General features: G+C 41.0%; 1 protein-coding gene across 1 annotated transcript in view; it reads right to left on the bottom strand.

Annotated features, from left to right (window-relative positions):
• The window catches only part of rxraa (retinoid X receptor, alpha a), a 346,365-nt gene that overhangs the window by 303,906 nt on the left and 18,429 nt on the right, over window positions 1-24,030 (bottom strand). Inside the window, exons 3-4 of the mRNA XM_073934683.1 lie at window positions 13,138-13,187; window positions 1,751-1,846 (exon numbers count right to left, since the gene is read on the bottom strand). The gene's annotated coding sequence lies outside the window, so the exon portion shown is untranslated. The remainder of the gene's footprint in view (window positions 1-1,750; window positions 1,847-13,137; window positions 13,188-24,030) is intronic.

Here is a 24,030-nt window from a genome sequence, read left to right as displayed (position 1 = left end):
TGGAGGAGGCTCGTTCTTTATCCTCACGCGGATGGTCGGTTTAACTGTTTTCTCAGTATAGGAAGCGTTTTTCCACGTACATAGTCCACTATGTATTAGCAAATGCATCATGGTGTGACTCAACTGACTCTTAAAGGGAATGGGAAATGAGAGTCTGATTGGTTTAACGAATGTTATGTTCAAAACACACCCATAATGTATTTATTTAATTTTTTTTTATGTACAGGGTTTTTGCAGGTTTCACAAAGCCAAATTTAAGACTTTTTAATAGCATGAAAAATGAAATTTCAGACTTATATAGGGCTAAACACTAAGGATTTTATTAATTGGTCAGAAAACTAATTCTAATAATTAAGTAAAACAAATGTATAAAAAAAAACAAAGTACAGTAGCATTTATTTTATGCTTCTAAAAAAATCTGTATAGATTCAGTCCATTTGGTCCACATATTTCTGAATAAATTAATTTGAAAGCGAAGGGAATATGTAACTTTTTCCATAACATAAATGACGTGTACAATTTCCACCCACTCTTGGTTTGTAGACGTTTCAGAAAGCAACCAGTGCCTTGTGATTGCTTTTTTGGCTGCAGTTATCGATATGTCAAATAAACGTTTCTTAGGCCTACACGTCTGGATTTCAGAAATTCCTAAAAATAAAGCTGTAAATTGAAAGATAATATTAAATACTTTTTCCATTAATTTTATGTACGTCCACCCAGAACTTTTTTATCACTGGACACACCCAAAATGTGTGCCAGTGATTGGCTTTCCAGAACCTCTTGTCTCCAGCATTAATATGTGTTTTTACTGTTAATTCAGACTCACTGTTATACTGTAGTTTAACAAATTTTGCCAAATGGAACCTTATTGTAATGTACTAAAAATACTTATTCAATTTTTTTATTTAGTAGTTTGAGAGATGTAAATAAAAACAATGGCCCTAACGTATGTCCTGTTTTACATTTTTAATTTATCTAGCTTCCGATAATCTAAAAAGAGTCACATAATGGTAAATTATATTATGATAGCTGTTTTAACATTAAGTTATGATTGAATTGCCTCTTGTTACAGTTATGAAATAGTTTGATACTCAAGCAGGAAATGTTCATGGGCTAATGACATGACCATTTTGAAATGGTCTGTATAATTTGTGTCTACCTCTATGTTTTTACACTAACTGTCAAAGGTCTGGAACATTCATATTTTAGCTCACCTATGGCTGCATTTATTCAATAAAAAAAAAATAAAAAAAAATAATGAAGACAAAGTAATATTGAGAACATTTTCAGCATCATTACTTCAGTCTTAAATGTCATAAACTTAATATAAATTTGTATTTATTAATTGTATTACTTAAAAAATGCATAATGGTATATTTAAGTGTTTTTAATAAAGAGCAAATTATATTGTGAAACTAGTTTTTACTCACACTTTGAGTTTGCAGACTCTTAATTTTGGCTGAAGGCTGTTTCTAAACCTTCTCCCCACCTTGTGAAAATCACTTTGCTTGAGACTGATTGCACTACCTTGCATTGCCATGACACCTCATACTTATCTCCCATTGGGTGAGTAACTCGTCTCAGAGTGACAAATGTGTCAGAGTCAAGGACGGACTTCTGATGACAGCCAAAACACACCCAACTCCTCTGTCCCACCCGGACACATCAGATTCACAGTATGAGTGATGTGGACAGCGCTGCATTGAATTCACAAAATAGCACTTAAAGGCTGCTGTGTGCAGTGACGCACCTTGAGTAGGCCATTCATCATGCCTGATATTGACAGCAAAGCCATATGTTTATCACTCATCTCCACACCAACAGCTGCCCTCGAGTCCTTGATTACCTACAGCAAACACAAAACTTAAATTTATTTCTTTAAAGCCTAAGATAGTATCTCAAATACACTTCCCAAGAGTTATTAATAACGCATTCAATAAGTATCATTAGTAAAATTAAAAAATACCCTTAAACAAATGGTTTTGTCCTTTTTAACACTGAAAAAATGTTAAAGAGCCCCTGTTATGGGTTTTTGAAAATGACCTCCCATGCAGTGTGTAACACTCCTCTAAGTGAAGTGAAATATTCAGCTAAGGTTTAGATCTGAAAGTGCACCATGTTTAAAACTATTGATTCATTTATTAAAGAGTTGACTCATAGTGATTTGATTGAATCGCCACTTTAACAAGTCTTTAGTCATGCCGGCATGACGTTGATACAGAACTCAAGCCCCGCCCATTTGTTGCGCAGACCCGGGAAAATTTAAATCCCCCAGCCCCGCTCACAAACTCTGAAGAAAGAAAAAGAGGAAGACAAACACTGGGTTGCATCATTTCGCGAAGACACTGTGTTCTGAAGTTTGAGCAAAAGTTAGTGTTATTTTCCCTACCCAAACATGAGGCTGTGAAGAGTCAGTAGTTGAAGTTTATTTTTGCAAATATACCTCAGCATTATAGCCCCAACCTTGTCCTGTGTTACCATTATTTTTCTGACGAGTGCTTCAGCAATCTACATGCTTACAACAAGAGATTCATCAGCTGTTTGTTATATCAGAGAAGGATCAGAAAAGACTATTGATTTATGGGACTTTGTCAAAGCTGGATCAGTTTCTTCCTCCATTTCACAAGTATAAGTAAGTGCAATTAAAATGGTTGCCTCCTTGTTTTCTGTAGCTTGCAAATTGCGTATTTAATTGTGTTTTGTTACTTGTAACCACTTGTACTGTATCTGGTTAACTCTTTGAATTCAAAACGCGACATATGCCACTTTGTTAACGGGTATAAATTTATTTGTGAACTCCCGATCTTCTGCCATTTGTCATTGCTATAGCCACCGTCAGCTGTTCCTACACACGTGCGGTAGTCAAGTATCAAAATAGTAGACCTTTTGCCACTGTGTGCATTGATACTGAATGTGTGTCATGGTTAAGAATAGAGCAATAAGCATGGTGTTAAAGTGCATTGCTTTAATGCACTACTGCATTTGGCTCACACATACTGTACACTCTGCACTCTGACTAATAGTTGATAAGACATGCTTGGCATCTCACACTGAATGCAATCAACCAATCACAACAGACTGAGTCATCGGACCAATCAGCGCAGATTAGCATCGTGCTAAGGAGGTGTTTAGGAACAAATGAATCACTCAACGAATCATATGGGAGTTGTTGGGATAATTAGGTATAAATAAATGCATATTATAAGACAATGAAAGTGTTTTTTTACCTCGAACGTCTATCAGACTGTTGTTGGAGAACCACAAAACCAAAATATGACCTTTTATAATGCAACTATTCACCAAAAACCTTTAAATAATAAATCTTTCAACTGTAATATTATTTGGATCAAATAAATGCAATAACAACATCTCTTAAAACCATTTTTTACAGACACCAGCCTTTTAAATAGTGGGGTGTTTTGTGTAATTAACATATCATAGAATATAAAAGCAAAGCAAGAAAGTAAAGAAGAAAAGAAAAGTCAGAAGGTCTATGTGGATGATGGTGGTTTTATTAGGACAGTTAATCCTGAATAGCGTTCTATTGCTTATCTTGCCATCTTAAATTCCAGACTGCCAAAAGCAGCATGTCTTTTCTCAACATCATGACTTTTATTAGAGTCATGGGCTGTTTGCTGCTCAGTCACAGTTTATTAAATGCAAGAAACAAAAGTATCCTGCAAAGAAAAGTACTGTCTGAAAAGGCAATAACAAGGCTTATTTAATTGTAGTAGTTTTAATCACTGATGACCTACTTTCTTCTGGGGAAAAAAAAACTATAAACGTTTGCATCTGTGATTTTAAGAAATATGAATAAATAATGCCTAAATGCAATATTAAACTGCAACCTTTCTATCCATCTGCTATATTAAAAACACATACACAGGACTTTTGAGGCCATGTAATCCGTTTGCTTGGGTCCTGATCTAACCTCAGCTGTGAAGCGATCTTTGCACTTTCTCTCTGATGCCATGGGTAATAGATGTCTGGAGTCTTTTTTTGTAAAACTTTAACAGCTGACAAAGTGCAGTTAATCTTTCATTTCCCTTTGAGGCACATCACCGACAGTCTATTGGACGTCAGCTTTAGAAAAGATATAATGAGATACAAATGAGCCTCTGGACACTCTGCTTTCTTGCTCTGCAGGTGTCTTGTTTGAAGGCCAAAGACTGACACATGGATATGCAGAAAATGTATTAACAAAAATTCAAGAATACATTCTACGAGAATGGATTGCAGTTGACTGTAAAATAGTGAAATGCTAATGTTCAGTTTTGTGGAAATCCTACAGTATGTTGAGCAAAGTCTTTATTTGTGATATCCATTCTGTGCTTCATAATAAATATAATTAATTTCTTTAAGATATAATTTCATAAACAATAGATAAACTGTGGAAGATCAGCTGTTTGTGTGGCAGTCATCCATTAGAGGCTGCTGCTTTACTTTCATTTTGTGTTTCTTTCATTTTCTATTCAAGTTTACAAATTTGCAGATTCATAAACTCCAAAGATTATGCACTGTTAGAGATAGCTTGATAAATGGATAGATAAAATCAATAAAGAAAAGAATAATTGTATAATAGAAAAAACAAATAATGGATTAATTGAAAAGCTAAATTATAAAAAAGATAGAACATAAAATTATAACATTGTATAAATATAAGTAATAAATTATATTAAAAAAGTAATAAATTATATTATTTGTGTATGTAACTATTTTTGTATTTTTATTTTATTTGTATGTTATTTCTGTAAGTTTACTTTCCAAAATGAATTCTCATTGCACTTAAAAAGTTACAAGTTACAATCATAATAAAGCATGTTAGCAAGTTTTTAATTATTAGTGAAGGAATTATAATGCTTTGCGTTATTATTTCATCTTTATTTACAAGTAGCATGGTATTCACAGCTATTGTATATCTCTGTCCATTCGCATCCAATCCTTTTGTGCCCTCTAGCAGCATAGTCGCAAATTGCTGTTACACCTAAAAAGACGTTCTTAATCCAGCGTCACACACTTCGGTAATGGTCCTTTTGAAGTGTCACCCACTGTTATGTGGATTGATAAATAGAGAATGAATAGTATATATATATATATATATATATATATATATATATATATATATATATATATATATATATATATATAGATAGACAGACAGACAGACAGACAGACAGACAGACAGACAGACAGACAGACAGACAGACAGACAGACAGACAGACAGACAGACGAGAGATAGACATATACAGTAGATAGACAAACAGAGACAGAGATAGGAAAATAGACAGACAAAAACATAGATAGATAGATAGATAGATAGATAGATAGATAGATAGATAGATAGATAGATAGATAGATAGATAGATAGATAGATAGATAGATAGATAGATAGATAGATAGATAGATAGATAGATAGATAGATAGATAGATAGATAGATAGATAGATAGATATATAGACAGACAGACAGACAGACAGACAGAGTCAGACAGACAGACAGACAGACAGGCAGACAGGCAGACAGACAGACAGACAGACAGAAAACATTATTTAACATAATGAACCAGTAGTCATCAGGGCTCATTTTCAGCATTCAAATACTTTTCCATATGGTTTTAAATTTGCACAAGGCATCTGCTCATGACACTCATTTCATTTTACAGGAATTCCTTCACAGGTTTTTGAGTTTAGAAATCTCTTTATAAGTTATATATTATGACATAATTCTCTAATGTTTATTATGTGGTTTTATATCAGCAGAATTACACAAAATGATGGAAAGCAACATGACTCATGTTCTCAAATTCCCACCCTTTGTCATGAACGATTGAGCTTTTGCTCCCTGACGGAAAACAGCAGGGTGGATGGGGATGGGGGTCTGAATTACAGGTTTCTTTTGTGAACAAGTTTGAAACCCCTCTGTTTTAAACGACAGCGCTGAAAACCCATCTGTCATTGAGCAGATTTCCATTGTGTGAAATTACTGCTCTGATTTTTTTTCAAAGGTGAGCAGCACCACTGAACGCTGTACAAATCTAGCACTTCTCTGAGTCCCTGGGCCCTAAGCGCCTCCTTGAGAGCAGGAGTCTAAATCAATCTAACAAGGAGAACAGCAGACCAAAATGCATAACTACTTCTTCATTTTTATTTTGTATGAAAAGGGAAAGGATTTCACTGCTGAGAAAAGGGGAAATGAGAAAGGCGTGATTTAGAATAACGAGATGCTGAAATATGGGGAGAATTGTGGGAAGAATTAAAGATGAAGTGTGAGTGGGTACACAAAAAGAATAAGAAAATGCTTAAAAAAAATTAAGAAGGGGAAAGAAATGGGGGGAGAAGGGCCCCAGACAGGCTGGAGCAGGCCAGCGCAGGAAAGGCTGTTTTTGCTGAAAGGGAGGAGAGAACTTGCCAAGAATAACCTTCTTTGCTGTCATGCAGCCATTCAAGAGCGGCACAGGGAGCGAGAGAGTGGAGAAAGAGGGAGAGAAATGCCTTAGGAGCTTAAAGAAAAAAAATCACATGGGTGCCAGCACTCTCTCTCTTTTTCTTATTTCTTCTCTATCCCCTATTGATTTAACCACCCATTTCCATCTTTCCACACTCTGCAGTGTCATCAGACCAAAAAAGAAAGAAGAGAGAGAATCTGTCTGTACAAGCACTGATCATTTCAGATTATTTCAGTGGCATCCATAGAAAAAATGTCAGGTGAATATTAAAAACGTGTGAAGTTTCGTTGAAAGTTTAGTTTAAAACTTTTACAAATTGTCATCACGAAAAAAATGCTGAAGAATGTAATATCCATTCTTTTCTATTTCAGTAATTTATTCATTTTCTTTTCAGCTTGGTCCCTATATTAATATCGCCACAATGAACCGCCAACTTATCCAGCATATGTTTTTACGCAGTGAATGCACTTCCAGCTGCAACCCATCTATGGGAAACATCCATACACACTCATACACTACGGACAGTTTAGCCTACCCAATTCACCTGTTCCGCATCTTTTTGGACTGTGGGGTAAACCGGAGCACCCGGAGGAAACCCACGCGAACACAGGGAGAACATGCAAACTGTAAGACACACAAAAACGCCAACTGACCCAGCCGAGGCTCTAACCAGCGACCTTCTTGCTGTCAGGCAACAGCACTACCTACTGCGCAACTGCATAACTCTTTTCTATTTGATCAAAATAAAAGTTTTCACACTCAAACACTTCTTATTGAGATAAAACAAAATCAAACCCAAGTGGTAACAAACTTTTATTTTCTGTTATTGAAATATTGTAAACCAGCCTTCATTAACATCTTTAGTAAGAAAAAAAAAACTAAATATGGAAGTCAATGGCTACCGGGTCCATACAGATATTTTAAAATATCTGTAATTAAAGTAATTAAAATGCGAGTAATTAAAATGCTCCAACTGCTTAAAAAGCAAATAACTGAGACAGTCTTTCACTGAGCCGTGCTGACCGTTAGAGCCAACTGCAGCCTTTTGTTTTGAGCACGTGATCAATAATAGGCATTTAAGAACTTGCTAAACAATGCTCAAAAAGCAAGTGGAATAATATTTATCGTTGTTTATTTGCTATAAATGCTCATGTTGTTCTGTGCATGTACTTGAGTTTTGTTTAGTATACCGAGATATCGTTTGATGCACCGTGAACCGAATTGATGGCATGAAAATTGTAACTGAACCAAACTGTAAGACACCACCTAATAATAATAATAATAATAATAATAATATATATATATATATATATATATATATATATATATATATATATATATATATATATATATATATATATATATATACATACACACACATACATATACATTATCACAAGAGTAGCAATGCGATATGACTGTATATCAGCACTGGTGGGAGGCATGGGCCTGAGCGTACCACCAGTGTTAATATACAGCCATATCGCACTGATATGAGTGTGATATTGCGTTTATACAACATTTCGACTGCACAATCATGTACATAAAAAAGAAAATCAAACACGGAGTCTAAAAACACTTTTGTGTTTTGTGTGAACTACTTTCTTCCACCATTCATTCACATGTGCAGCTGACGGAAGCAGACAGAACTTTTTCCAACATTTTCAAAATAACTTCTTTTGGGTTCAACAGAAAAAATAAAGACATACACGCTTGGTTAAGTAAATGGTGGCAAAAATTTTATTTTTGGGTAAACTATCTCTTTAAGTCTGGTATTAACCAATACCTAAAGCATTAGCCAATTCTTCAACCAATCACAATCCAGCCCTTAAGCTATCTATTTGAAATTCATTTTATTTCCTCCAATAAAGCTGTACAATTCATCCTAAACACTACTGGATTTCAGCTCACCATTAGATTTAAGTGATTTTACTGTTTGAAATATTTGCCCGTTGATTAAATACACTACGCAATATAATGTCAGTTTTGTTAGGCTTATCTCGAGTCAGCCCTCATTTCACAATTTAGACAGCATGCTGTGAATTATTCTCAAAGGGAAGCAAACAGCTGGTGTGAAACATCCGCACAGAACAGACCAGATCAAAAGAGCTGATAGAGAGAGAGAAAGAAAGAGAGATGTCAAGGAGAGACAGAGAGACTGAGCAAATCCCACAGGCCTTTAACGCAACACACCAACACAACACGTCTGCCTTCTAAATCAGCACCTCTCGCTCTCGTTGCTCCATCCACTGGCAGCCTTTGAAGAAGTTACTTTGTCATTCATTTCCCCGACATCCAGCACGCTGCTTCTCCAGCTCTCTAAATGTTTGATTTTTATTCACTGAGCTGCAGAAGTGACATTCACCTCAGACAGGTTTGGAGGTCCTTTGAGAAACACGCTGCATTTGAGACCCCAGTGCGGGACGGACAGAATAATTACAAATCTCTGCACAAAAGACATGTCTGTTCTATAGATCTCTGTGACGGTAGGGGGGAAATTATCCAAAAATATAATGTTGTTTTGATTGGATAACGAGGACGTGAGTAGACAATTGGTAAATAAAATAATGATCGAGAGTTCAGATGCAAAAACCTCTAAGTGTTGCCTGAAATTTCTTTTAAAATTAGTATTTTTCTTAGCCTCCTATGTTTATGGTCAGTTATTTCACTTTAAAAGGAATGAAAATAATCTGTCCTTTGCCAAGGTAAAATTAGAAGAAAAAAGATTATCAATAAGTTAGAACAACTTATGTTTTTGTACATTTTAAACCCTTATGTACTGTTGGGGATGCTTTCATCCACTCTGGGGTGATTTGAAGTCTTAATTTGGCCATACTTTTTTCTGTGTTTCAGAAAGCAGAATGAGTTTTGGTGACAAATCTTATTTTGACACATATTTTAAGAAAATGCTTTGACATAAAAAAAAAAAAAAAACCTCAATACACTCTGGATAAATTTACTAGCCTTTTATTATGTTCTGGGTGAAAAAATCCCAAAAATCAACTGCTGTAAAAATGCATCAGATAAATATTTATTTTTACAAATTGTTTTCAAATTTGTTAATCAACCTCAGTCTTGATCCAAACTACTAAATTGTTAAGAAAATTACAGGATTTTAACAGTTTAATTGCCAAATTATTAAATTCCCTGAAAATATCACACAAAATGACATATTTTCAATATAAAAAGTAATTGTGGACTGAATTGTTTTCTTTACCTTTTATCACAGTCTTGGACATGTGACATAACATTGCCTTTGATACATGGTTATTTATTGATTTTAATTATTCTCCCTAATTTACTGTTGATAGCTGTTTTTGCCCCATTGACTTCCATTAAAACCACTTTTTTGGTTGCAAAGCCATGACACCATTAAATCATGGATCTTTGATTGTTGGTGGTTTTCACTGTTGGGAAGAGGTCAAATTTGTAATTTTTACTGTTGATCATCAGTCGGCAGCATTAAACCTTTAGCTAGGCCTGTGCAAAAAAAATGTATATAAAAAAACTATTTATATGTGTAAACTGTGTGTGAGAGTGACTCACTTACCTTGGCGTGTCTGAGAAAATCAAAACATGCATTTCAGCTCTCAGAACAACATGGAATCAACATAAACTGTGCATTTATGCACCATCAAATGTGATTATAATGGAAGTCAATGGGGCAAAAACAGCCACCAACAGTAAATTAGGGAGAAAAAATGAAAATCTAATAATGCATCAAAGCCAATGTTGTTACTAATCGTTCATATGTCCATGACTGTGATAAAGGTAAAAAAAAAAAAAAACAGTCACCAATTACTTTTTATATTGAAAAATACACCATTTTGTGTTTTTTCACCAAATTAGTGACATCATTTTGGGAACTTGGCAATTAAAGAGTTAAAATCCTATAATTTTCTGAACAGTTTAGTAGTTCTGATCAGGACCGAGGTTGATTAATAGATTTATGTAAAAGAAATTGGAAAAAAATATTTATCTGATGCATTTTTAAAGCAGTTTAATTTAGTGGATGTTTTCATCCCGAACATAACAAAAGTCTAGAGACTTTGAACAGTGCACAAGGGATAATTAAAAAGGTATTAAAAAGGTTAACCGTGTTCAACTTTTGAAAATTATACAAGCTGCTCTATGTCAAACATAAAGCATTTAACAAAGTGCAGTGTTTCCCTTAGTATTGTATTGTAGGCCTGCCATACTCCCAATGGCACCCCACTTAAAAGTCAAGTTATTTAATTGTATTTTCTTTATAAAGCAGCAGGTCACAACAGAAATCATTCATTCAATTTCTTTTCAGCTTAGTCATTTATTAATCTGGGGTTGCCACAGCGGAATCAACAGCCAACTTATTCAGCATATGTGTTACACAGCGGATGTTCTTCAGCTGCAACCTTTCACTGGGAAATATCCTGACACACTCCTTCACACACATACAGTATTTGCACTATGGACAATTTAGCTTATTCAATTCACCTATACCTCGAACCAGCGACTTTCTTGCTGTGAGGCGACAGTGCTACCCACTTCGCCACCACGTTGCCACAACAGAAATCAATTGATAAAGTTCTTTCCTACAGAACAGGTCTATACTTTGTTTGTTTACTAAACGAACAAAAGAGCCTCATGTTATTCATCTTATTTACATAATGGCATGTTATTTCTGTCTGATCACTGTATATTGCATAAATTCTTGCACAAACTCACACCAGCCGAGAGAGAAAGCTCATCGTAAGATATGTTGTGTCTTCCAGATGGAAATCAGCTGAGCAAGGCGAAAGTAAACAAAATCCCGCTTTTATGCTGGGTTCACATAAACACAGAAATAAGTATTTGCATTAGTTAATAACATAAAATCAATGCAATAAATTTGATTTATATTAAGAATACAGACAAATACGCAAGTAAGTTTTACAGAAATTTGGTGTACAAATGCAAAATAATTCTGTTTCAATAATAGTATATGCAGTTCATTCCGCTGTGGTCTAACGGACTAAGGGACTAAGCAGAATGAAAATAAATTAAAGAATACATTTAAATATGATGTATTGCTCCAAATGTCTCGAATAAACTGTATTTGAAGACATACTGATGCAAATTATGAGAAAAAATGCCATAAAAATAGTCATTTTAGACCCTGTAATGCAAGTTAAAAATCAACTTTAACACAAATTTAACACTGCCACAAATAATGGAAACCAACTGCCACTGACTTTTAGTATTTTTTGTATGTTTCTACTATGGATGTGAATGGCGACTGGTTTCCAGGTTTCTTCAAAATATATTCTTTTATAGACTGAAAATAATAATAATAATAATAATAATAATAATAATAATAAAGGTTTGTAACCACCTAATTGGGAGTAAATGATAATTTTTGAGTCACCTATCCCTTTTTAATTCTTTATTTTTTAAAATGTTAATTTAAAAAAGCATCGTATTGCAACAGTGGTGATTTTATTTATTCATGTTCATTTCAATTTCATTTTTAAGTGCCACCAGTCTTCCAAAAAAATTTCCCATAAAGGATGTGCGGAAAAAAACTTTTCTGCCAGTTTCATAGAGCTCCAAAAACGTCACTGACTACTTCAAATTTATCTGCTCTTTCTCAGCTGTCAGCACAAATATATTGTGGCTAAAACCCTTTAATGTAAAAAGCCATTTCATGCAGGCTTCTAAATTTTATCAATAATTACAGAGTGCATTACCAAAAGCTTTTTTAATAGGTAATGGGGATATATTTTTTGGAAGGTACAATACTTTCTTATTACCCAAGCCCAATGTACAACATCAACAGTGGTTTATTTGAGTGTTACATCCAGTCCAACACTAAACGAAGGAATGCCCAGCAAACCTTTTCATATATATTTAAATGTGTGTGAATGTAAGAGTGTATGGGTGTTTCCCAGTGTTGGGTTGTGGATGGAAGGGCATCCGCTGCGTAAAACATATGCTGGATAAGCATCTTGTTTAATCTGAATCATGTTTAGAAAGCTCTAGAAAGTTCTCAAATCTACCAAACAAGCTGTTTTGGTTTTCACTGGATGATGCAGAGTTGACAAAATTAAAATAAATGGTCAATCTGGATTCTAAAAATATACTGTACATAAAAATAATACAACAAATACATAAAATACTATAACTTAAAACTATATAACTAAAAAAAATCGACAAATAAAGTAAAAATAGCTATAAACAACATGTTTTAAAAAAATCTATTAAATTAAATATTTAAATAAATTTAATTCAAAATTGTATGTAAAAGTTGCATTTTAAAACCCCAAAGAAAGACAAGGGGAAATATGCAGTTGTCACAACACAAAGCATAAAGTATTTTTTCATAATAAAAATAAAAATGTTTAAATAAAAAATGTCATTTATTAAAATAACAATTCAATGAAATAAAATGACAAAATGAAGTCTCTGACCCAGGTTAAAAGAGTATAATAAAATAAATAGGTCAAAAATGGCAATTTTATTTCTCAAAATAAAATAAATATATAAAGATAAATATGAAATAAATATAAAAATAAATAAATAAAGTTATGACCATTCCCACAGAATTGACACACTATACCTTTAAGGTCCTGTATCAGTTGAACTGAACTCCAAATTAAACAACTACTGAGTTCATTCTCAGAAACTGGGGACATCTCTCTATTTGAAATAAGAGCTGGAGAGACACTGTCACATACCTAATCTTTGTGCAGGAACACAGACTCCTTATGGTGCTGTCACCCACCTGCTGAGAGAAAGAGAGATAAAGAGAAGAGTTAGAGAGCCCTTGTTGACACAGAAAACACTATGAAATTGAAGCACATCAGCATCTATTATTCCATGTTGCATATTTAGTGAAGCCTTTTGTGCTAATTATCCCCATCTTCATCTACTCAAACATGCACCCAGATGACCTTTTACCAGAGCAAAATCAGTTCATCTCAAGAGTCTATACAGTACATACAACCTGCACATTTTTTCCTGGAATGTTTGTTAATGGAAGAATTGTAGGGCTTAAATCCATTAGCTATTTGAAGAGTTTTACAGAAGACAATTACTTTTGTAGTTGTCTCCTTCTACTCTGGTTTCCAACAAGAGCTGTAAGTGGTAGACCAATCACAACAGACTGGGCCAACTAACCAATCAGAGCAAAGTAGAGTTTTGAGAAGAGCCACTCTTAAGAAAAAAATGTTTGAAATTATTTTAGATTTGATATAAAATGTATAGATCAATTCTGTCACTAAAACTGTGCATAGTTTTTATGGACAGAATTTCTATGCGCAGCTTTTGGCTGGAGGGGGTCCAGTTCTGGGACCGCAGATGATGTTGTTTGCAGATGACGTTGTTCTATTGGCATCATTAGACAAGGACCTTTAGAAGGCACTGGGGTGGTTTTCTGCCAGGCGTGGCACGTCTGGCATGGGAATTAGTACCTCCAAGTCCGAGGTTATGGTGCTCCACCGGAAAAAGGTAGCTTGCCATCTGCAGTTTGGAGGAAAGTGCTTACCCCAGGTGGAGTTGTTCAAGTATCTTGGGGTTTTGTTCACCAATGAGTAAAGGATGGAATATGTGATTGGCAAGCAGATCAGTGCAGCAGCAGCAGTAATGCTGTCTACCAGTGGTAAAGAAAGAGCTGTGCCGAAATGCAAAGCTCTCGATTTACCGGTCAATGTATGTTCCTCCTCTCACCTATGGTTTTGAGCTTTGGCTTATGACTAAAAGGACAAGATCTCGGATACAAGTGGCCGAAATGAGTTTCCTTCACAGGGTGGCAGGATGCAACCTAAAGCCTCATTCACACTACCAGCAACTCACAAAGGCAAAGCAACAAGCGACCGTTGAATGAAGAGCGACTTTGAGCGTCAGCCAGTAGGAGCACCAGTAGAGCTCATGTGATCCTCTCTCAGCTTGTTCAGATGCATTCGTGCTGTATATACCTACACAGACCTGCGTTTGCAGCAGGTCGCCACCCAGAGCGTCAGGCAGCTACAAAGTCACTTTTAGTCTGAATGAGACATTATAGATAGGGTGATGAGCTCTGTTACCCGGGAGGAGCTCAGAGTAGAGTCGCTGCTCCTCCACATCGAGAGAAGACAGCTGAGGTGGCTCGGGCATCTATTTCAGATGCCTACTGGACACCTACCTTCCAGGCATGTCCCACCAGGAGGAGGCCTCGGGGAAGACCCAGGACAGATTAGAGGGAGTTTGTCTCTTGGCTGACCTGAGCACACATTCAGATCCCCTCAGAGGAGCTGGAGGAAGTGTCTGGGAAGAGGGAAGTCTAGGGTTCTCTCCTGAGACTGCTACCTCTGCGACCCAGCCCCGGAAAAGTTAAAATTATTAATGTTAAAAAAATTAAATGAATGATTTAATAAATGATGAATGTATAGGAGAAAGTAAATGTGTTTTTATTTATTTACATTGGATGCATGTAAACCAACAATAGGACACTTAAAAATAAAAACAGATTGACAAAAATTGCAAAAGTTTGTGGTTCGTAAAGTTTTGTAGTGGAAAATACAGAGCATGGTGGCTTGTTTGTTAGTATTTATAATTTGTGAGCAGTGACCTGTTAAATAAAGATAATAAGAGAGATGGAAAGAAAGAGAAAGAGAGGTTAAACAATATACAAAATAAAAGTTGATTAAAATGGTTAGGTAAGTCTTAAAGTTATTCTAAAAGGTTGAATCTTATTTATTAAATGTGATCACTGAAACTGAATTAATAATAGCTTTTGAGATTGATCACAGCTTTGGAAATATCTACTTAGGAAACATAGTAACGTTCGAGGTTACAGAAGTAACCCTTCGTTCCCCGAGGAGGGGAACGGAAGTGCCATGAATGGGAGGATTCGGATCAGAAGCCGCTTATCTGGAGAGTATTGAACGGGCCAATGAATGAAATTAATTGGCAGCGTAAGCTTGCGCAGGTGTGCGACATCTGCAATCATCTCAGCATATAAGCACACCTGAAGCCAGCAGACGCCATCCTTTTAAGCTGAAGAGACTTTCAAACAGCTAAGGGACAGTCATTATGGCGACGGAATATGGCACTTCCGTTCCCCTCCTCGGGGAACGAAGGGTTACTTCTGTAACCTCGAACGTTCCCCTTCGGTTGGGGAACTTCAGTGCCATGAATGGGAGAAATGGAAAGCGCCATAATGACTGCACCTTACCAACACCCCCGATGAGGAGATAGTCAAGCAAGCGTGACGCACCCACATCATGGGGGGCGCGGTCCTCCAACGTGTCCCTGGCCCTAATTTATCCTACTTCAACAGAAGTTTTACGGATTTAGATATATTTTTTGGGAAGTCGTGAGCATCTAGATAATTCTAGGAAATACGACAGTACGTTGGGAAGCGTGCAATCCCGATAGGGAGGACGCTGCGGAGGCCATCCGTTACCCAAGGGGGGGATAGATGGCAGAATTTACCTATGGACTAGCCCTAAAAAGGGGGAGTACGCATAGCAAAGAGTGGTTAGCGGAGAGGGAAGACACGGGTCCGCCCAGGGGGGGGACTTAACCGTGGCGGAATAAGCATATGGGATCGCCTAGTGGGGATCACGCATAGCAGGCACCTATACCCAAAACGCGGGCTGACCAGCGGGCAGACCTACAACGTAGTGGGCCAGCAAGTGACTCCTCCGCTGAGTCAGTGCTGGGGGCCACGGAGGAATCTGCAGGGCTCACCTGACGGGGAACTTTACTGACAGATAAAAAAGGCGCACGTACCTCCGTGTTAGGGAGAATGGCGCAGCAAGCGTGTTTCAACACCCTACCGAGTTGTCTCCTCAATCACCAAAGGGTTACCTAATACCCTTGAGGAAACCGGCTCCACTCGCAGATTGTAAAACCTTGCAAATGTGTTGGGTGTCGCCCAGCCCGCAGCTCTACAGATGTCTGTTAGAGAGGCGCCGCGTGCACGCGCCCAAGAGGATGCAACGCTCCGAGTGGAGTGTGCACGTACTCCCGGGGGACACGGCTGACCTCGACTCGAATAAGCGAGTGAAATGGCATCCACAATCCAGTGGGATAATCTTTGTTTCGATACGGCACTTCCCTGCTGCCGACCGCCATAACAGACAAAGAGCTGCTCAGATGATCTAAAATTCTGAGTACGGTCCACATAAATGCGCAGAGCGCGAACTGGACAAAGTAAAGAAAGGGCTGGGTCTGCCTCCTCCGGGGGCAGCGCTTGCAGGTTCACTACCTGATCTCTAAAGGGGGTGGTAGGAACCTTGGGCACATAACCGGGGCGGGGTCTCAGGATAACGTGAGAGTAATCCGGCCCGAATTCCAGGCACGAGTCACTGACCGAAAATGCCTCCAGGTCCCCGACCCTCTTGATGGAGGCCAACGCAACCAGCAGAGCTGTCTTCAGGGACAGAATCTTAGAGATACTGATTCGAGTGGCTCAAAGGGATCGGATCGCAGACTCGTGAGAACGAGGGCGAGATCCCAAGAGGGCATGAGAGGGGGGCGAGATGGATTAATTCGCCTAGCACCCCTAAGGAACTGGATGACCAGGTTATGCTTTCCCACGGTGCCGCCAGCTACCGCGCTATGATAAGCGGAGATGGCGGCCACGTAAACCTTGAGAGTGGAGGGCGACAGCCTGCTGTCCAACTTCTCTTGAAGGAAAGAGAGCACAACACTAATCTGGCAATTTCGGGGGTCTTCTCTGCGAGAGACGCACCATTCAGTGAATAGACTCCACTTCAGGGCGTAGGCGCGCCTCGTGGAGGGGGCTCTAGCCTGAGTGATGGTATTAACCACCGCAGTCGGTAGGTTACCTAAGTCTTCCTCGCGTCTAGGGACCACACGTGGAGGTTCCAAAGATCGGGGCGAGGGTGCCAGATGGTGCCCTGTCCCTGAGAGAGTAGGTCCTCTCTCAAAGGGATCCGCCAGGGGAGGGCCGTCGCGAGGAGTGAGAGCTCTGATATCCAGGTCCGGTTGGGCCAAAGGGGCGCAACTAGCAGAACCTGTTCCTCGTCCTCCCTGACCTTGCACAGAAACTGCGCGAGCAGGCTCACTGGGGGAAACGCATACTTGCGCATGCCCCGAGGCCAGCTGTGGGCCAGTGCATCCGTGCCGAGAGAGCCCTCGGTCAGGGAAAAAAACAACTGGCAGTGAGCGTTCTCGGGGGAAGCAAACAGATCGATCTGGGCCTCCCCGAATCGCGCCCATATCAGCTGAACAGACTCGGGGTGGAGTCTCCATTCTCCAGGGCGTAACAGCTGTCGTGAGAGCGCATCGGCTGCACGATTGAGCGTGCCTGGGACGTGAATGGCGCGCAGCGATTTCAGCCGCGGGTGACTCCAGAGGAGCAGACGGCGGGCGAGCTGAGACATGCGGCGAGAGCGCATACCCCCCATGCGGTTGATATACGCCGCCGCCGCCGTACTGTCCGTCCTGACCAGCACGTGTTGCCGCTCCAGCACCGGTAAAAAGCGGTGGAGAGCGAGGAACACTGCCAACAGCTCTAGGCGATTAATATGCCAATGCAGCTGGGCACCCTTCCAGAGGCCCGCAGCCGCATGCCCGCGACACACGGCCCCCCCAACCCGTGTTGGAAGCGTCTGTTGAAACAACAACATGGCTGGACGCCTGTCCTAGAGGCACACCGGCCTGTAGGAACGAGGGGTCGTTCCAAGGGCTGAGGGCGCGGCGACACAGCGCAGTAACCGAGACCCGGTGTGTGCCCGCGTGCCATGCGCGTCTGGGGACCCGATCGTGAAGCCAGTGCTGAAGTGGTCTCATATAGAGCAACCCGAGCGGCGTGACGGCGGCTGCGGATGCCATATGCCCCAGGAGCCTCTGAAAGAACTTCAGTGGGACCACTAGTTTGCTGTCGAGCTCCCTCAGACAGTTCAGCAACAGGCGAGCGCGTTCCTCGGAGAGGTGCGCTACCATGGTGATCGAGTCCAGCTCCATCCCGAGAAAAGAAATCCTCTGCACGGGGGCGAGTTTGCTCTTTTCTCGGTTGACCTGAAGCCCCAGTAGGCGGAGATGCCGAAGCACCTCGTCCCTGTGCATAATCAATTGCTCCCGCGAGTGGGCTAAAATCAGCCAGTCGTCGAGATAACTGAGTATGCGAATGCCCGCGAGCCGAAGGGGCGCTAGGGCACCCTCCGCGAGTTTGGTGAAGACCCGCGGAGACAGAGAGAGCCCGAAGGGGAGGACCTTGTACTGCCACGCTCGACCCTCGAACGCAAACCGCAGAAATTGGCGGTGGCGTGGAAGAATGGAGACATGGAAATACGCGTCCTTCAGGTCTATGGCTGCAAACCAATCCCGAGGACGAACGCATTGGAGAATGCGCCTCTGCGTGAGCATTCTGAACGGCAGCTTGTGCAGACAGCGGTTCAAAACGCGCAGATCTAGGATTGGCCGTGACCCACCGCTCTTTTTGGGTACGATGAAGTATGGGCTGTAAAACCCACTCTCCATCTCGGCTGGAGGAACCGGCTCGATTGCACCCTTCGCCAGGAGGGCAGCAATCTCCTCTCGCAAGACAGGGGCGGACAGGGGGTTGACCCTGGAGAAATACACGCCCGTAAACTTGGGGGGCCGTTTCGCGAACTGAATCGCGTAACCGAGTCTGATTGTGCGTATGAGCCACCGCGAGGGGCTGGCCCGCGCTAACCAGGCAGGCAGAGCCCTCGCTAATGGAGTCATCGCTACAATCGCTGACGTACCAGCGGTGGGGCAGCGCGGAGTGGGTGTGCTGATCCGGGAAGCACGAGGGTCCCGCGGAAAAGCTGGAGGAGAGCGATTCGCTCTGGCTCCGCACCCTGACTCCGGAGAGGGGGCTGGAGGGCTGAGGGAAGGGAGACCGTCCCCCCAGCGCTCGTGAGCCACTGGCGAAGCACGTAGAGTCTGCGAGCCGGAAGGCAGCGCGTCCCGGACTGGCAGAACTCGTGCAGTCACATCCGGGGAAGGGAAAAAGTGCTCTTTTACTGATGTTTTGGTGGCACTGAAAAGTACCGTTGTTATCGGGGCCCCGCCCTCCAGCGGGGAAAGAGCAAGTTTCCTCTTCTCCGGATGGCCTGTCTCAGGGACGCTTCGCGGTCCGTTTACCGGACTTAACGGCGCCCTGGGCAGGAGGGGCTGCCTGCTTTCGAGGTGAACGCCGCGCCCGCTTGGCCGGAGGCGCAGGCGGGGGCGGGGCAGCACTCGTTGGCGGGCGCCCTCGGCGAGGAACAGCGGAGGTGGATGGCTCGGCGGGCGGAGCGGGCTTACGGCCACGCCGATAGATGACATTGCCCATCGCATCCGACTGCTCTTTCACCGCCTTGAATTCCTGGGTGAATTCACCGACGGTGTCGCCGAACAGGCCAGCCTGGGATATGGGCGAGTCAAGAAAGCGAACTTTGTCAACGTCGCGCATATCGGCCAGGTTTAGCCAGAGGTGGCGTTCCTGAACCACAAGTGTGGACATCGTCCTCCCCAGCGCACACGCGGCGGACTTAGTAGTCCGAAGAGCATAGTCGGTCGCGGTGCGCAGCTCATGTAATAAGCTTGGGTTGGACCCGCCCTCGTGCAGCTCGGCCAGCGCCTGCGCTTGGTAGCGCTGGTAGGTGGCCATCGCGTGCAAAGCAGAAGCAGCCTGGCCCGCAGCCTTATAAGCTCTGGCTCCGAGGGAGGCAGACAACCTACAGGCTTTGGACGGGAGGCGGGGCAAACCCCGCCACGTAGAGGCGCCGCGCGGACAAAGATTGACCGCGATAGCGCGCTCCACTGACGGGATCGCCTCATACCCCCTGGCAGCTCCGCCGTCAAGGGCGGTGAGGGCGGAGGCACTCGCAGCACGGGCAGAGAAAGGTGCCCTCCAGGACTGCGTGAGCCTACTGTGCACTTCCGGGAAGAAGGGGACGAGAGGCTTCGAAGGCTTCGCCTTCTGGTCCTCTACGTAGCACCCATCTAGTCGGTCCGGCCGCGGAGCTGGGGGATAAACCATCTCCAACCCCACGGCCGAAGCAGCCCGGGAAAGCACGGCTAACATGTCCGCTTCAGGATCCGATTTGACAGCGCTCACCTGCCCGGAGGGGGCGAGCGGGTCCGGATCTTCGTCGGACAGTGAAAGCCCACCCTCCGATGCCGCGGAGGACATCTGATCTCCGGTGTCAGCGAGTGTGAGAGCTACCATCTGGTTAGACGGATCACTCTCACCACCCGAAGCTTGGATGGAGCGCCGTGAGGAGCGAGAGGTCCGCGAGCCCGTGGGCGGCGGATTAGCTCCCGCTGAAACCCTCAGATCTGCCCGAGCGCCCGCTGCTTTTTTAGAACAGGAGGCAACTGGGGTGGCTCGCTCTCTTGCGAAAGTTAGCCGCGATCTTAGCTGTGCAACGGTCATGGCATCGCAATGACGACATGAACCGCCCGCGAGCACCGCATTAACATGCTGGACCCCCAAACATGCAATGCAGTGATCGTGTCCATCATCCGGAGACAGGAAACCCCCGCATCCAGAAACGCACAGTCGGAGCGCCATCCTGAAAAGGACGTGCTGCACGACTGTGTTGCTCTTTTAGGAAAGTTGCAACTATACGCACCGCTCTGGAGGACCGGACCCAAAGAACCGCAGGCAAGGGAGTAACCCAGCTCGACCGTCTGCCACCGCGAAGACCCACTCTGGACCGGGAGACACACTCGTTCGCTCTGAAGTGCTGATCAGCAAGAGGAACCCTCATCGACTCACTCAGAAAGGATCTGAAGCGAAAAGGATGGCGTCTGCTGGCTTCAGGTGTGCTTATATGCTGAGATGATTGCAGATGTCGCACACCTGCGCAAGCTTACGCTGCCAATTAATTTCATTCATTGGCCCGTTCAATACTCTCCAGATAAGCGGCTTCTGATCCGAATCCTCCCATTCATGGCACTGAAGTTCCCCAACCGAAGGGGAACCAATTTTAATGCTCAACACAAATACCTTCTCAAATTTCACTACTAGCAAAAAAGCAATAACTAGGAAATGGAATCCTACCAAACAATAGTGGATGGTTATTGTTATATACTATATTATAAGATATACTGTATTAGATACGGAGAAAAAATCTTTACTTTTAGACACTTTATAAATAAATTCAATAAGAATTGGTTAAAACAGTTATTTCAATACAAGTAAAGGGAGTGTATAACAACTATGGAGTGTTTAACCATGTGTTAGCAAGGTTTCTTGTTTCCCCAAGTTCAATATGTGAGGTATTGACTGAGCATTTTGGACTTATTTTGTACCATATACACTTCCTTTTAGTTTTATTCATTTATTTATTTTTTGCTGCTGATCCTAATTATTATACTTCATTCCCAATTGCAAGCGATAAAAAGAATGCAACTATATAACTATCATAAAACAACATATTTGTGTAAGAATTATGTAAACGTCTGTTTATTCTGTTCTTTATTTATTTATTTGACTTATCTATGCATTTTATGAAAAAAATGTATTTGTGTTGGTTAAATTTGACTAGTAGATGGCGTTTTCTCAGCAAAGACTATAACGTTATTAGTGCAAGTAAAAATCAGAATTGACTTAACGTAGCAGGATCTGCTCTCTCATGCATGTACAGTACATATAAAAGTATGACGCAAGCGCTCTCTCTGATGTGCCTGACTTCTTGATAGCTTTTGGCACTCGTCTAGAAAACTTGCAGAACTGTAAATTACAGCTGCAATTTCAGAGTAAAACATTTGGTCTCTCTCAGAAGCGGATCAGTGTTACACTGCACAGATGCAATCAATATACAATGATAAGTCTGATACACTGAAAAGTTGGAATTCTAAACCTAATTTAAAGGCATAGTTCACCCAAGATTGAGAATCATTTACCTAGCACTTTTTACTTTTTTTCATTTCATTTTTTTTTTTCTATGGAAGTCAATGGTTACAGGTTTTCTAATATTTTTCAAAATATATATATTTTGTTTTAAAAAGAAAAAAGAAAAACATTTTAAGACTGAAAAGTGAGTAAATAGTATAAGCAGTAGTGAACAAGAGTACTGAAAAAATCATAACAAAAAAGTACAATTACTTGCCCAACAACAGCGCAAGTAGAGTAAAAGTATCTGTTGTAAATATTACTCAAAGTATGAGTAAAAAGTAGCCCTTTCAAAAGTACTGAGTATTGAGTTAAAAAGCTGATGCCTTTACATACAATTTGTGCATGTGTGTGGGTGTTATCGTAGCATTCTGAAGTGCATAAAGTGATTATTTAAGGCCATTTGGTCTTGGTGATAAGTCTCTAGGTCATTGCGTGTTAGGATTTTTGACATCTTCTTGGACAGGACACTTTTAATACTTCCAAACAGTTTGCTGCATTTATAAAGCTTCCATGTTTTGAGGTAGTTCAATACGATGGGATTTACTTAATATGAATGATTTGATTGGACAGGAATCACAGGTCAGATGCCAAGTAGGGTAGGGCGATGTCGATCAATTTGGCATTGTACAATATTTAATGTGAAACTGGCATCAACAAACTTGGTTGGTAAAAAAAGGAGGTTTTTGCTAAAATTACTAAGTGTGAAAGCGAAAGATAGAAGCAGACGCTGTGACACGTTACCTGATAGATTAAAAAAACGGAGAGTCATTAGTTTAATTAAATATCATGTTGAACAACTATAGTGAGATGCAATCCAGCAGTACATCCTTGATAAACTGTCCGACGCACAATGCTCTGCAGGGTTTGTGCTCAAAGCACCCTTTGACTGCCTGGAACTCAGCCAAGTATGTGTGTGTGTGTGTGTGTGTGTGTGTGTGTGGTCACATGATGTGCGTTTTCAGTGGTATTGTGTGGAAGGATGGCTTTTCAGAAATGCTAGATGAATCGCCAGCATGGAAGTGAATCGTTTTTGTTCTAAAATGCCATTTTAAAAATAAGAAGTATTAGTGTAATTGGGGCCTAAGTGTCTATTTTTCATTAGCGGGTTTGGGACAGGGGCAGGGCAATCCCCCAATCCCCTCTCTCTCCCCCCTTCCAAAACTGTAAACCTAGGGGAAACACTGTCAATTAAAAAAAAAAATTCTATAACATTACAAATGTGTTTATTACTTTTTCTACAATAGCTTTAGTTAATTTGTGCTTGAGGCAAGGTGATAAGATTTAACATATTTCATTCACTTACTGTTGCCATGCTTGGTTTATCCTTAATCACAAAGAAAATACAAGCTGCACATTCATATCTTCTTCATAAAAAAGTGGTTAAGCATCAACTTTAAGCTACTTTATATAAGCCAGCCTTTTAAAGTAAACGTTTGTCAATACCAAACATTAACAGTGTGAACATAGCCTAAGACATTTTGAAATATTTATTTCCATATAACTTAGAAAAACACTAGAAAAACACTTGAACCAAATAGAAGCATTTTCTCTGCTGTATCGTTTTCAGCATTGGCTTCTCTGCACAGCAACAGAGAGGCTTGTGCACTCATGGTCGGGTAGAATAACCAAATAACACGAATATTTGAAAACAATGGCTTCCTGACTTCTAACTGAACCCTCACCTTATCCTTCTAAGGTCGCAAAGCCTAAACTTGACCCCCCCAAATGACACATGGCATGCAGTCATCTCTGTTTCACACTGAAC

Source organism: Danio rerio, chromosome 21 (assembly GCF_049306965.1).
Source record: "Danio rerio strain Tuebingen ecotype United States chromosome 21, GRCz12tu, whole genome shotgun sequence".
Classification (NCBI taxonomy): domain Eukaryota; kingdom Metazoa; phylum Chordata; class Actinopteri; order Cypriniformes; family Danionidae; genus Danio; species Danio rerio.
Note: the sequence above shows the minus strand (reverse complement) of the source record. Positions and strands in the feature narration are given on the sequence as shown.